This window comes from Arachis hypogaea, chromosome 7 (genome assembly GCF_003086295.3).
Source record: "Arachis hypogaea cultivar Tifrunner chromosome 7, arahy.Tifrunner.gnm2.J5K5, whole genome shotgun sequence".
In the NCBI taxonomy this organism is placed as follows: domain Eukaryota; kingdom Viridiplantae; phylum Streptophyta; class Magnoliopsida; order Fabales; family Fabaceae; genus Arachis; species Arachis hypogaea.
In genome coordinates, this window is record NC_092042.1 from 54911096 (window position 1) to 54926397 (window position 15302).

At 36.4% G+C, this 15302-nt stretch overlaps 1 pseudogene; it reads right to left on the bottom strand.

Annotated features, from left to right (window-relative positions):
* Positions 1–12549: 12549 nt before the first annotated feature.
* LOC112703121 (eukaryotic initiation factor 4A-13-like) lies at positions 12550–14953 on the bottom strand (annotated as a pseudogene).
* Between the last annotated feature and the right edge of the window lie 349 nt (positions 14954–15302).

Below are 15302 nucleotides of genomic sequence, written 5' to 3' on the forward strand. Positions count from 1 at the left end.
AAATCAGATTTTTGCTCAGGTCCCTCAATTTCAGTCAAAAAATACCTCAAATCATAGAAAAACACACAAACTCATAGTAAAGTCTAAAAATGTGAATTTTGCTTAAAAACTAATAAAAATATACTAAAAACTAACTAAATCATACTAAAAACTATCTAAAAACAATGCCAAAAAGCGTATAAATTATCCGCTCATCAACCCCCAAGGCTGTTTCATTTGCTCCTTGTTGCCGAAATTTTCAAGAGAGAAAAAGAGAGAAAAGTTCTTAGTTCCAAATCCTCAAACCTTGATTTCTGCTGAACTAAAACACAAATTAAAATTCCAATCTGACTAAAATGATCATCTCCTCTTTCTCTACATGATCATATGACTTATCAAGGCTCGAATCAAGGTGAGTTGGCTGCACAATCTCCCTTTTGCTTCGGTTTCAAGGAAACATGCTTAAACATGTATTTTCTTGATGTTCTTCCTTAGGAATCATGCTTAACTTGACTTGAGGGCCAAGAAACATTAATTTCCAGCAAGTTTAAGGTGAGAAATCCCTTCCTAACATGCTAAGAAAGATTTGGTTAGTTGAGGGTTTTTAGATTTAAAGTTGTTCTTGATGTGATTTAGGAGGAAAAAGTGCTTAAGGACCATCTAAGGACATAACCGAATTAGGAGCAGCAAAACCAGGTAGGTGATGAGCGGATAATTTATACGCTTTTTGGCATTGTTTTTAGGTAGTTTTTAGTATAATCTAGTTACTTTTAGGGATGTTTTTATTAGTTTTTATGTTAAATTCATATTTCTGGACTTTACTATGATTTTTTGTGTTTTTCTATGATTTCAGGTAATTTCTGGCTGAAATTGAGGGACCTGAGCAAAACTCTGAAAGCAAGGCTGACAAAGGACTGCTGATGCTGTTGGATTCTGACCTCCCTGCACTCGAAATGGATTTTTTGGAGCTACAGAACTCTAAATGGGGCGCTCTCAATGGCGTTGGAAAGTAGACATCTAGAGATTTCCAGCAATATATAATAGTCCATACTTTATTCGGGATTAGATGACGCAAACTGGCGCTCAACGCCAGTTCTACGCTGCATTCTGAAGTCAAACGCCAGAAACACGTCACGACCTAGAGTTGAACGCCAGAAACACGTTACAACTTGGCGTTCAACTCCAATAAAAGCCTCAGCTCGTGTAAAGCTCAAGCTCAGCCCAAACATACACCAAGTGGGCCCCGGAAGTGGATTTATGCATCAATTACTTACTTCTGTAAACCCTAGTAGCTAGTCTAGTATATATAGGACTTTTTACTAATGTATTCAGTATCTCTGGACGCCTAGTCTTTAGACCTTCATGGGGGCTGGCCATTCGGCTATGCCTGGACCTTTCACTTATGTATTTTCAATGGTGGAGTTTCTACACACCATAGATTAAGGGTTTGGAGCTCTGCTGTACCTCAAGTTTTAATGCAATTACTACTATTTTCTATCTAATTCGATTTATTCCTGTTCTAAGATATTCGTTGCACTTCAACTTGATGAATGTGATGATCCATGACACTCATCATCATTCTCACCTATGAACGCGCGTGATTGAAAACCACTTCCGTTCTACCTTAGGCCGGGCGCATATCTCTTGGATTCCTTGATCGGAATCTTCGTGGTATAAGCTAGAATTGATGGCGGCATTCATGGGAATCCGGAAAGTCTAACCTTGTCTGTGGTTTCCGAGTAGGATTCCAGGATTGAATGACTGCGTCGAGCTTCAAACTCCTGAAGGCTGGGTGTTAGTGACAGACGCAAAAGAATCATGGGATTCTATTCCAACCTGATTGAGAACCGACAGATGATTAGCCGTGTTGTGACAGAGCATTTGGACCATTTTCACTGAGAGGATGGGATGTAGCCATTGACAACGGTGATGCCCTACATACAGCTTGCCATGGAAAGGAGTAAGAAGGATTGGATGAAAGCAGTAGGAAAGCAGAGATTCAACAGGGACAAGCATCTCCATACGCTTATCTGAAATTTCCACACCATTAATTTACATAAGTATTTCTATCCTATTTTATTTATCTTTTAATTATCTAATCCAATCACATTTGAATCAGCCTGACTGAGATCTACAAGATGACTATAGATTGCTCCATACCAACAATCTCCGTGGGATCGACCCTTACTCACGTAAGGTATTACTTGGACGATCCAGTGCACTTGCTGGTTAGTTGTGCGAAGTTGTGACAAAGTGTGATTCACGTTTGAGAGCTCCAAGTCTTTGGCGCCATTGTTGATGATCATAATTTCGTGCCCCAAGTTTTTGGCGCCGTTGCCGGGGATTGTTCGAGTATGGACAACTGACGGTTCATCTTGTTGCTTAGATTAGGTAATTTTCTTTTCAAAAAGTTTTCAAAATTTTTCAAAATTTTTCTTTGTTTTCGTTTTTCCAAAAAAAAATTATTTTCGAAATTTTTTTTAAATTATTCTATAGCTTCAAAACTTTCAAGAATGAATTCTAGAGTTTCATGGTAACATGTTGAATCCTACCTGGCTGTAAAGCCATATCCAAACTCCTTTGGGATTGGTCTTCAACTAATCACCACAATGCATGTAATGCCATCCTAAAGTTGCCTGGCTATTAAGCCATGTGCAACCCTTGAATTGGAGCTTTAGGCTAACATTGAAAGATTCCTGGAATTCTTCTTAACGATTTTGAATTTCTTTTTTTTTTTTCATATGTTTTTCGAAAAAATATAATAAAAATACAAAAAAAAGTCATAAAAACCAAAAATATTTTGTGTTTCTTGTTTGAATCTTGAGTCAATTTTTAAGTTTGGTGTCAATTGCATGCTTTAAAAATTTTTCTTGCATTTTTCGAAAATTCATGCATTCATGGTGTTCTTCATGATCTTCAAGTTGTTCTTGACAAGTCTTCTTGTTTGATCTTGATGTTTTCTTGTTTTGTGTTGTATGTTATTTTTCATATGCATTTTTGCATTCATAGTGTCCATGCATTAAAGAATTCTAAGTTTGGTGTCTTACATGTTTTCTTTGCATAAAAAATTTTTCAAAAATATGTTCTTGATGTTCATCATGATCTTCAAAGTGTTCTTGGTGTTCATCTTGAAATTCATAGTGTTCTTGCATGCATCATGAGTTTTGATCCAAAATTTTCATGTTTTGGGTCATTTTGTGTTTTTTTCTCTCATCATAAAAAATTCAAAAAATCAAAAAAATATATTTTCCTTAATTTTCTCATAAGTTTCGAAAATTTGAGTTGACTTAGTCAAAAAATTTTAAAATTAGTTGTTTCTTACAAGTCAAGTCAAATTTTCAATTTTTAAAAAATCTTATCTTTTCAAACTTTTTCAAATCAAATCTTTTTCATTTTTATCTTATTAATTTCGAAAATTTTAAAAATTATTTTCAAAATCTTTTTCTTAATTTTATTTCAAATTTTCAAAAACTTAATTAACAATTAATGTGATTGATTCAAAAATTTGAAGTTGTTACTTTCTTGTTAAGAAATGTTCAATCTTTAAATTCTAGAATCTTATCTTTTAGTTTCTTGTTAGTTAAGTAATTAATTTTAATTTTAAAAAAATTAAACTTTTTCAACCATATCTTTTTATCATATCTTCTTATCTTATCTTTTTATCATATCTTTTTCAAAATTTTATCTTTTTCAAAAATTTGATTTCAAAATATCTTATCTAACTTCTTATCTTCTTATCTTTTCAAATTTGATTTTAATATCTTTTTCAACTAACTATTTGACTTTTTGTTTGTTTCTTATCTTTTTCAAAACCACCAAACTACTTTTCCCTCTTTAATTTTCGAAAATATCTCATCTCTTTTTCAAAAATTCTTTTTAATTGTTTTAAATTTTAATTTTAATTATATCTTATCTTTAATTTTCGAAAATCACTAACCACTTTTTCAAAATTATTTTCGAAATTCTCTATCTCTTCTCTTCTTCTATTTATTTACTAACACTTCTCTTCACCTCTCTTCATCTCAAATCACTACCCCTACCTTTACCCTTTATTCAGACTATTCATTCTTCTTCACTCCTATCCCCTTTCTTCTTCTACTAATAATAAGGATCCTCTTTGTCCAGATATAGAGGATTCCTCTTCCTTTTTTTTTTCTCTTCTCTTTCATATGAGCAGGAACAAGGAAAAAGGCACTCTTGTTGAAGCTGATCCTGAACCTGAAAGGACTCTGAAGAGGAAATTAAGAGAAGCTAAATTACAACAATCCAGAGGCAACCTTTCTGAAATTTTCGAACAAGAGAGGGAGATGGCAGCCGAACCTAACAACAATAATGCAAGGAGGATGCTTGGTGATTTTACTAAACCCACGTCCAAGTTTGATGGAAGAAGCATCTCAATTCCTGCCATTGGAGCAAACAATTTTGAGCTGAAACCTCAATTAGTTGCTCTAATGCAACAGAACTGTAAGTTTCATGAACTTCCATATGAAGATCCTTACCAGTTTTTAACTGAGTTCTTGCAGATTTGTGAGACTGTTAAGACGAATGGAGTAGATCCTGAAGTCTACAGGCTCATGCTTTTCCCTTTTGCTGTAAGAGATAGAGCTAGAACATAGTTGGACTCACAACCTAAAGATAGCCTGGACTCCTGGGATAAGCTGGTCACGGCCTTCTTGGATACATTCTTTCCTCCTCAAAAGCTGAGCAAGCTTAGAGTGGATGTTCAGACCTTCAAGCAAAAATATGGTGAATCCCTCTATGAAGCTTGGGAAAGATACAAGCAGATGACCAAAAAGTGTCCTTCTGACATGTTTTCAGAATGGACCATATTAGATATATTCTATTATGGTCTTTCTGAGTTTTCCAAAATGTCATTGGACCATTCTGCAGGTGGATCCATTCACCTAAAGAAAACTCCTGCAGAAGCTCAAGAACTTATTGACATGGTCGTAAATAACCAATTCATGTACACTTCTGAGAGGAATTCCGTGAATAATGGGACGCCTCAGAGGAAGGGAGTTCTTGAAATTGATGCTCTGAATGCCATATTGGCTCAAAACAAAGTGTTGACTCAGCAAGTCAACATGATTTCTCAAAGTCTGAATGGATGGCAAAATGCATCCAACAGTACTAAAGAGGCAGCTTCTGAAGAAGCTTATGATCTTGAGAACCCTGCAATAGTAGAGGTAAATTACATGGGTGAACCTTATGGAAACACCTATAATTCATCATGGAGAAATCATCCAAATTTCTCATGGAAGGATCAACAAAAGCCTCAACAAGGCTTTAATAATGGTGGAAGAAACAGGCTAAGAAATAACAAGCCTTTTCCATCATCTTCTCAGCAACAGACAAAGAATTCTGAGCAGAGCCCCTCTAATTTAGCAAATTTAGTCTCTGATCTGTCTAAGGCCACTTTAAGTTTCATGAGTGAAACAAGGTCCTCCATCAGAAATTTGGAGGCACAAGTGGGCCAGCTGAGTAAGAAAATCACTGAAACTCCTCCCAGTATTCTCCCAAGCAATACAGAAGAAAATCCAAAAGGAGAGGGCAAGGCCATTGATGTAATCAATATGGCCGAATGCACAAGGGAGGAGAAGGACGAAAATCCTAGTGAGGAAGACCTCCTGGGACGTCTCTCAAACAAGAAGGAGTTCCCTATTGAGGATCTAAAGGAATCTGAGGCTCATATAGAGACCATAGAAATTCCACTAAATCTCCTTCTGCCATTTATGAGCTCTAAAGACTATTCTTCCTCAGAAGAGGATGAAGATGTGACTGGAGAGCAAGTTGCTCAATATCTAGGAGCCATCATAAAGCTGAATGCCAAGTTGTTTGGTAATGAGACTTGGGAAGGTGAACCTCCCTTGCTCATCAGTGAACTATATACATGGGTTCAGAAAATTTTACCTCAAAAGAGACAAGATCCTGGTAAATTCTTAATACCCTATACCATAGGCACCATGACCTTTAACAAGGCTCTGTGTGACCTAGGGTTAGGCACAAATCTTATGCCACTCTCTGTAATGGAGAAGCTGGGGATCATTGAGGTACAGCCTGCCTTATTCTCATTACAATTGGTAGACAAGTAAGTAAGACAAGCTTATGGATTAGTAGAGGACGTGTTGGTAAAGGTTAAAGGCCTTTACATTCCTGCTGATTTCATAATCTTAGACACTAGGAACGAGGAGGATGAATGCATCATCCTTGGAAGACCTTCCTAGCCACAGCAGAAGCTGTGATAGATGTTAACAGAGGAGAATTAGTCCTTCAATTGAATGGGGACTACCTTGTGTTTAAGGCACACGACTATCCTTCTGTAACAAGGGAGAGTAAGCATGCAGAGCTTCTCTCAATACAGAGTCAAACAGAGCCGCCACAATCAAACTCTAAGTTTGGTGTTGAAAGGCCACAACCAAACTCTAAGTTTGGTGTTGAACCCCCATATCCAAACTCTAAGTTTGGTGTTGGGAGTCTACAACATTGACCTGATCACCTTTGTGGCTCCAAGAGAGCCCACTGTCAAGCTAGTGACACTAAAAGAGTGCTTGTTGGGAGGCAACCCAATTTTTATTTATCTAATTTTATTTAATTTTCATTGTTCTTTTATGTTTTATTAGGTTCATGATCCTGTGGAGTCACAAAAAAATATTAAAATTAAAAACAGAATCAAAAACAGCAGAAGAAAAATCACACCCTGGAGGAAGGACTTACTGGCGTTTAAACACCAGTAAGGAGCATCTGGCTGGCGTTCAACGCCAGAACAGAGCATGGAGCTAGCGCTGAATGCCAGAAACAAGCATGGAACTGGCGCTCAACGCCAGAAACATGCTGCAGTTGGGCGTTGAACGCCCAGAACATACCTCCATCTCTTCCATATTTTCTTCTTATTCTTTATCTTTTCTTTCTTCTCTTGCTCGAGGGCGAGCAATTTTCTAAGTTTGGTGTGGTAAAAGCATAGCTTTTTTGTTTTTCCATAACCATTGATGGCACCTAAGGCTAGAGAAACTTCAAAAAAAAAAAGAGAAAAGGGAAGACAAAAGCTTCCACCTCTGAGTCATGGGTGATGGAAAGACTCATCTAAAGGGTCTATATCTCAGTGGTAGAACATTTGACTGCAAATCAAGAGATCCCTGAGATACCTCAGGGGATAAATTTTCCTCCACACAATTATTGGGAGAAACTAAGGATAGGAGCACCAAAATCACTAGGGATCATGCGACAGAAGTAAGGAAGAAACATAGAGGAGCTCAAAGAGCACCATTGGTCCTTCAAGAAGGCGCCACCCTCACTAAGGTGGACTCATTCCTTAACTTCCTTGTTCTTATCTCTCTGTTTTTTGGTTTTTTATGTTACATGTTTATCTATGTTTTGTGTCTCTACTTCATGATCATTAGTAGTTAGTAACTATGTCTTAAAGCTATGAATAATTCCATTAATCCTTCACCTCTCTTAAATGAAATTTGTTTTTAATTCAAAAGAACAAGAAGTACATAAATTTCAAAAATTGTCCTTGAATTTAGTTTAATTATATTGATGTGGTGACAAAACTTTTTGTTTTCTGAATGAATGCTTGAACAGTGCATAATTTTAATCTTGTTGTTTATGAATGTTAAAATTGTTGGCTCTTGAAAGAATGATGAACAAAGAGAATGTTATTGACAATCTGAAAAATCATGAAAATTGATTCTTGAAGCAAGAAAAAGCAGTGAAAAAAAGTAAAAGCTTGCGGAAAAAAAAGTGGCAAAAAAATTAGAAAGAAAAAGAGAAAAAGCAAGCAGAAAAAGCCAATAACCCTTAAAACCAAAAGACAAGGGTAAAAAGGATCCAAGGCTTTGAGCATCAATGGATAGGAGGGCCCAAGGAAATAAATCCAGGCCTAAGTGGCTAAATCAAGCTGTCCCTAACCATGTGCTTGTGTCATGAAGGTCCAAGTGAAAAGCTTGAGACTGAGTGGTTAAAGTCGTGATCCAAAGTAAAAAGAGTGTGCTTAAGAGCTCTGGACACCTCTAACTGGGGACTCTAGCAAAGCTTAGTCACAATCTGAAAAGGTTCACCCAGTTATGTGTCTGTGGCATTTATGTATCCGGTGGTAATACTGGAAAACAAAGTGCTTAGGGCCACGGCCAAGACTCATAAAAGTAGATGTGTTCAAGAATCAACAAACTTAACTAGGAGAATCAATAACACTATCTGAAATTCTAAGTTCCTAGAGATGCCAGTCATTCTAAACTTCAAAGGATAAAGTGAGATGCCAAAACTGTTCAGAAGCAAAAAGCTACAAGTCCCGCTCATCTAATTGGAATTAATATTCATTGATATTTTGGAATTTATAGTATATTCTCTTCTTTTTATCCTAGTTGATTTTCAGTTGCTTGGGGACAAGCAACAATTTAAGTTTGGTGTTGTGATGAGCGGATAATTTATACGCTTTTTGGCATTGTTTTTAGGTAGTTTTTAGTATAATCTAGTTACTTTTAGGGATGTTTTTATTAGTTTTATGTTAAATTCATATTTTTGGACTTTACTATGAGTTTGTGTATTTTTTTGTGATTTCAGGTAATTTCTGGCTGAAATTGAGGGACCTGAGCAAAACTCTGAAAGCAAGGCTGACAAAGGATTGCTGATGCTGTTGGATTCTGACCTTCCTGCACTCGAAATGGATTTTCTGGAGCTACAGAACTCTAAATGGCGCGCTCTTAACGGCGTTGGAAAGTAGACATCCAGAGCTTTCCAGCAATATATAATAGTCCATACTTTATTCGGGATTAGACGATGCAAACTGGCGCTCAACGCCAGTTCCATGCTGTATTCTGAAGTCAAACGCTAGAAACACGTCACGACCCAGAGTTGAACGCCAGAAACACGTTACAACTTGGTGTTCAACTCCAATAAAAGCCTCAGCTCGTGTAAAGCTCAAGCTCAGCCCAAACATACACCAAGTGGGCCCTGGAAGTGGATTTATGCATCAATTACTTACTTCTGTAAACCCTAGTAGCTAGTCTAGTATATATAGGACTTTTTACTAATGTATTCAGTATCTCTGGACGCCTAGTCCTTAGACCTTCATGGGGGCTGGCCATTCGGCCATGCCTGGACCTTTCACTTATGTATTTTCAACGGTGGAGTTTCTACACACCATAGATTAAGGGTGTGGAGCTCTACTGTACCTCAAGTTTTAATGCAATTACTACTATTTTCTATCCAATTCGATTTATTCCTGTTCTAAGGTATTCGTTGCACTTCAACTTGATGAATGTGATGATCCGTGACACTCATCATCATTCTCACCTATGAATGCGTGTGATTGACAACCACTTTCGTTCTACCTTAGGCCGGGCGCATATCTCTTGGATTCTTTGATCGGAATCTTCGTAGTATAAGCTAGAATTGATGGCGTCATTCATGGGAATCCAAAAATTCTAACCTTGTCTGTGGTATTCCGAGTAGGATTCCGGGATCGAATGACTGCGTCGAGCTTCAAACTTTTGAAGGCTGGGCGTTAGTGACAGACGCAAAAGAATCACGGGATTCTATTCCAACCTGATTGAGAACCGACGGATGATTAGCCGTGCTGTGACAGAGCATTTAGACCATTTTCACTGAGAGAATGGGATGTAGCCATTGACAACGGTGATGCCCTACATACAGCTTGCCATGGAAAGGAGTAAGAAGGATTGGATGAAAGCAGTAGGAAAGCAGAGATTCAACAAGGACAAGCATCTCTATACGCTTATCTAAAATTCCTACCATTAATTTACATAAGTATTTCTATCCTATTTTATTTATCTTTTAATTATCTAATCCAATCACATTTGAATCAGCCTGACTGAGATCTACAAGATGACCATAGATTGCTCCATACCAACAATCTCCGTGGGATTGACCCTTACTCACGTAAGGTATTACTTGGACGACCCATTGCACTTGCTGGTTAGTTGTGCGAAGTTGTGATAAAGTGTGATTCACGTTTGAGAACTCCAAGTCTTTGGCGCCATTGTTGATGATCATAATTTTGTGCCCTAGTAGGGTTTGATGAATTCAATCTTGATTGATTGTGTTTGAATTGTGTAATTATGATATGGTTTGGCTGTGCTTGAAATTGATGATTTATATGAGTGATTCTTGTTGAAAATTTGATGAAGATTTGATGAAATTTGATAAAATTCAAGCTATGAATTTGTGTTGTTGAGTGCAGCTGGAAACTGAAACCCTAGTGCCTAAATTGGGGTTCAATTTGTGTTAAAATCATGTGGAAAAGATGGGATTTTAGTGACTGGGAATTTATTATGACTTATGGTAAAAATCGGTTGCTGAAAAGACTGAAAAAGGGTAAAAAAAGAGAAAAAATCTGAAGAATTTACGAAGAACATGAAAAACACTTTGAGTGTGATGAAGAACATTGAAGAACAGGCTTTAGATCTTAAAAAGGGTAAGGAAGTAAAATTTTTGGTGTTTGGGGGGTTATTTGGTAATTTTCGAAAGATAGGGTAGTTAGAGTAGATATATTAAAAGTTACAGGTGGTAAAAAGTGAATTTTAAAAGTTAAAAGTTAAGGTGGGGTAATTTTCAAAAATTTAATGATAAAATAATAAATAATAATAAAATATTAAATAATAATATTTAATTAAAAATAATATTTTAATAAAAATAATAAAATAATGCGGAAAATGTAGTCTTTTGTAAAAGTTTTAGAAAGACAACTTTAAGCGCAGAATCTATTAATTACCTTCATAAAATACTTAGGGAGTGGTAATAACATGTTAGTGAGGCAAAGATAAAGAAAAGATAAAAAGTTAAAGAAAAGATAAAAACCAAAGAAAAGTCCGTGAAGTTTTGATGACAGAAAAACAGACAGAGATTAGTGAACAAACTAGGACAACATAGTTAGTCCTTGAGTTGCGGCTAGTGTTAGGTATTATATGAAAAGTTAAACTATTTCAGTATAGACTTAATGAACCTATACTTGGGACAGGCTAACTATTTATACCGAAATTTACAAAAGCTTTAAATACATACGTTAAATAGAGAAATCAGAGCAGAGTAGAGAAACACAGAGAATACAGTAACCAGAGCAGAGTAAAGAAATACAAAAAAAAGAGAAACCAGAAAAGAGTAGTATGATAAAAAAATAGAGGACCTGTTGAAAGGTCATTTGTTGCTTGAGGTAACCCAAGAGATGTTTGTTTATTCATTTGTTGCATTAAGGCAACTCCAAAATTATTTGTATGTTAATATGTTGCATTGAGGCAGTCAGATAAATAGTGGTACGACAACGAAATGTTTTCCAGTGATACACAGCTATTGAGAGTTGTACCTGCAACTGATAACATGGGATCACTTGCAGAGGATATTAATTCATACACGGCTAGAAAGCCGCACCTGTAAGGCAAGGATTGCTTACAGAGGATTTGATTTCATACACGGCTGGAATGCCGCCACCTGTAAGGCAGAGTCTACTTACAGAGGATATGACGCATACGTCGGTTAGTGAGAATTGTACCTATGCTAACTGGAAAACCATACCCGTTTCAGCTGCTTCGGGTTACATCAGGAGCGGGTAAAAATCGACAAATGAGCTCATTACCTGCACTAGGACTAGACATGCATCATACTTGGTTGTGCATTTCCTCTGCTATGACTGTTGTATGAATGTATGCTTTCTTTGTTTGTATTCTATTCTCTGTGTTTGTGTTTTATTTTCTTGTATTCTTCTGTTTGTGTTCAACTTTCTATTTTTTTACTTCTTCTATTTATCTGTATCTCCTATTTACTGCTTCTCTGTATTTCTGATATTTATCTGCTAAGCAACACATAATTAATGAATGTAACTAATAACCCCGGCTCTACTAAGAACTCCCCAGTTCTTACCCCTTCTCTCTCTCTTTCCCCCTTCAGATGGAAGCAGGAGTACCCTTCCGTAATCTACCGTTGACCGTTTTGTAAAGAAGATTCCGCTCTAGGTAGTCTTTTGAGTCTAGGGTGAATCTCGTTCTCTTTTTATATGTATATACAGTGAAACTAGCCAACATCTGCACCCCGTTCGTATGCGCACTTTAGCCTAAATCCTATGTACGAGACTCCTGTTATATGGCTACTTACTGGAGTACCAGTGGGACGTCATATGGCAATGTATGATCGTGCAGAGGAGTAGTATATGACCTTCTACCTTTTTAATGACATTCGACCTGACTTGAGTTTTGAAGACCTAGAATGTATTTTCCCTCACTTTAGTAGTTTAGAGGGACTAGGTGAGTATAGAGTCTAGGCTAGCTTGGGTGCCAGCTTAAGGACCTCTTGAACAGGTCAGGGCCTGGGATGTTGTATGTATATATATGTATATAGTTATTATCTAGCTATATCTAGGGGTGTTCTAACTAAAGATCTTTATTCTAATAAAGGCTGGATAACTGAATGTTGTTAATTGTTTGAGATGTATATAAGTGTGTTTGTTTATAACTGTTGTATCTGTTATTATTTGCGAGATGATTTGTGAATGATTCCGAACGTTAGACAAACGCTATCGAAAAAAAGTACCTCGCCAAATAACTACACTTTTAACAACAAATCATGCTCATATAATAAATAATAGGTAATAATTAGGAGGACAAGTTGGTAGTGCTCAGTTTTCGGTATGATCTATACATACTGAAAATTGGGTCGTTACACCGTTGGTGGCTGACAATGTGTGGTCTCGGCTTCGCATCTTGTCCGTCAACCAATTTACCTTCTTTCTGGTGTTGACAAAAATGACTGGTTAATAGCTAATGTCTCGTACAGATCACAATGTGTGTCAAGCTTCCATTCTTCTCTCTCACAATTGACATAAAACTGCTTTATACCCTCCAAAGAGAGCTCGTTGCGCTTCACAAGGATCCTCACAGGTTTGTTCATAAACTTTCTAGTAATTTCAAGGGCCTCAGGGGGGCATTGTGGCAGAGAAATCTCCAACCTGAATCTAAGATGGCAACAATTGGAATATAACGTAGATCTGATAACAAGCAAGCAGAGAATGGATATAGAAATTATGTAAATAAAATAATCTTGAATCGGAAATTAAGAGTTGCAAAATAAGAACTTTTAACAGATAAAAAACAACAACAGCAAAGCCTTATTCCACTAAGTGGGGGTCAGCTTTTAACTGATAAAGAAAATAATGTTGGGTTTGGGTAAATAGACAAATTTGCATCGTATGATTTTACGTATCTATAACCAAGCAGTAACGATAAATAATATCTTGATAATAAAAGGAAAAATGAAAACAGAAGTAATCAAGTAAGTAAAAAAGTACATGGTCTTTAAAACCCCTTGAAAGCATTTTATCATCCTCATCCAACACAAACATTTTAATGTGATCCGGCTGAAGTGACTGTCTGCGCAGCATATCAAAGACACGTCCAGGAGTACCAACAACAACATGAATACCGCTGGCTAGAATGCGTTGGTCTTGACGAACACTGGTGCCTCCCACACAAGCATGAACCTTCACACCTAGATAATCTCCAAGCACCCGCATAACCTTCTCAATCTGCTGAGCAAGCTCATGGGTTGGAGCTAAAACCAAGGCCTGACATTCAGTCAGGCTGTAGTCAAGTTGTTGTAGGATTCCAGAGCAAAAAGTTGCAGTTTTTCCAGTTCCGGATTGGGCCTGTTGAATAACATCAAGTCCCTTGCAGAATGGGACTATTCCCCTTTGCTGAATAGCTGATAGCTTTTCAAAACCTACAGAACAAACCATATTAGTTTAATAATAAAAGTTTTATATTCCAAAATTTCAACTAAAAGTACATGACAAATACATTAGTGGGACAAATAATACGGCAGTTTACGCATAATAAAGCATAACAGATCGAACACCATGCTAGGTTTTATGCTGGCACTATACATTATCGACGATATATATATATATATATATATATATATATATATATATATATATATATATATATATATATATAAAACTAATAAAAGGGACTAATAAAAGTTTACCATAAGCATAAATGCCTCTGAGGAGATTCTCTTGGAAACCATAGCATCAAAGCTATCGTACACCTCATCGTAAGATGTGAATAAGTCTTGTCCATTAGCTGTGAGTTTATGTATCCAAGAGCCAACAGAGCGAGCAAACAAAACCATAAATTAAACCCAAAAGACAAAAAGAAACTAATATATTAGCATGATAGTAAGAAAAAAGCGAAATCACTTTCAAATAATTCATTTTGGCATCAAATTGACGAGCATTGAACTGTGTTCCCTCAAGTGCAGCTCCTGCTATGACTGCAACACCAACAAAAACATACGCCACACAAATAGTTACGAGAATCAGCACCATAAAAACAACCTAATGGATACTAAAAACATAAAAAAATAGAAATATCGAATCAACATAAGCTCTAATAAAAAAAATTGATGAAATCACTCGTTGATACAAAAAAGGTTTAGTTTCAGAAAGGCTCAAACCATAATATGACACAATCGTTAACTTGCATAAGACAACAGCCGCTCAACAATAACGAATAACAGCGAAGGAAAAATATAAAGTAAAAAAACAATACACAGTTAATCAGAAATGACTGAAAGAATTGAGAGAACAAAAGCATTAAATCAGAGAAGGATGGAATAGAAGAGACTCACCTGCGGATGATGATGATGATGTTGATGTTGATGATGAAGAAGACGAAGATGAAAACGAAGATTTTCGCAGTGAAATAAGATTGAACGGAGTTAAGGTTTCCCAAACTCCTCGGATCTACGCCTGGGAGTTGAAGAGAGATAATAAGAGAGTATTTTATAAAGTGAGAAAAGAAACAATGGTGGTTTCCTACTACATTATACTGTATACTACCCTTTGATACTGTAGTTCTTTATCGTCATTCCAACTTTACCCATGAGCATGTCGTCAACTCACACGAGTCAAAACCCTACCGAACCCTTAAATCTTCACTGCCAAAGACATTTAACACGTGTACCAATCACATTCGCAACTTCAATGTGTTATTCAATGATATTTGATTGGTATTGTATATTACTCTACTATGGCCTGCTTCAATTTTATGAAAGAAACAAAACGTCTTCAACGTTTTGTGGGAGGGTGAGTTTTTTTTAATAAACAAAGCAAAATGGCATCGACGAATTGCATAAATTTTTTTTGGAATTTTGCGTGGAGAAAATGTTAGCGATGTATTGTATAATTTTTTTTATTATGGGCAAAACATCAGCGACGTGTTGTATATTTATTTATTTTTTAATTGTCACAAAGGAAAACGTCAGTGACGTTTTGCTTGAAGACATGTTTTTAAATTATTTTTCGGTCAAAATGTCAT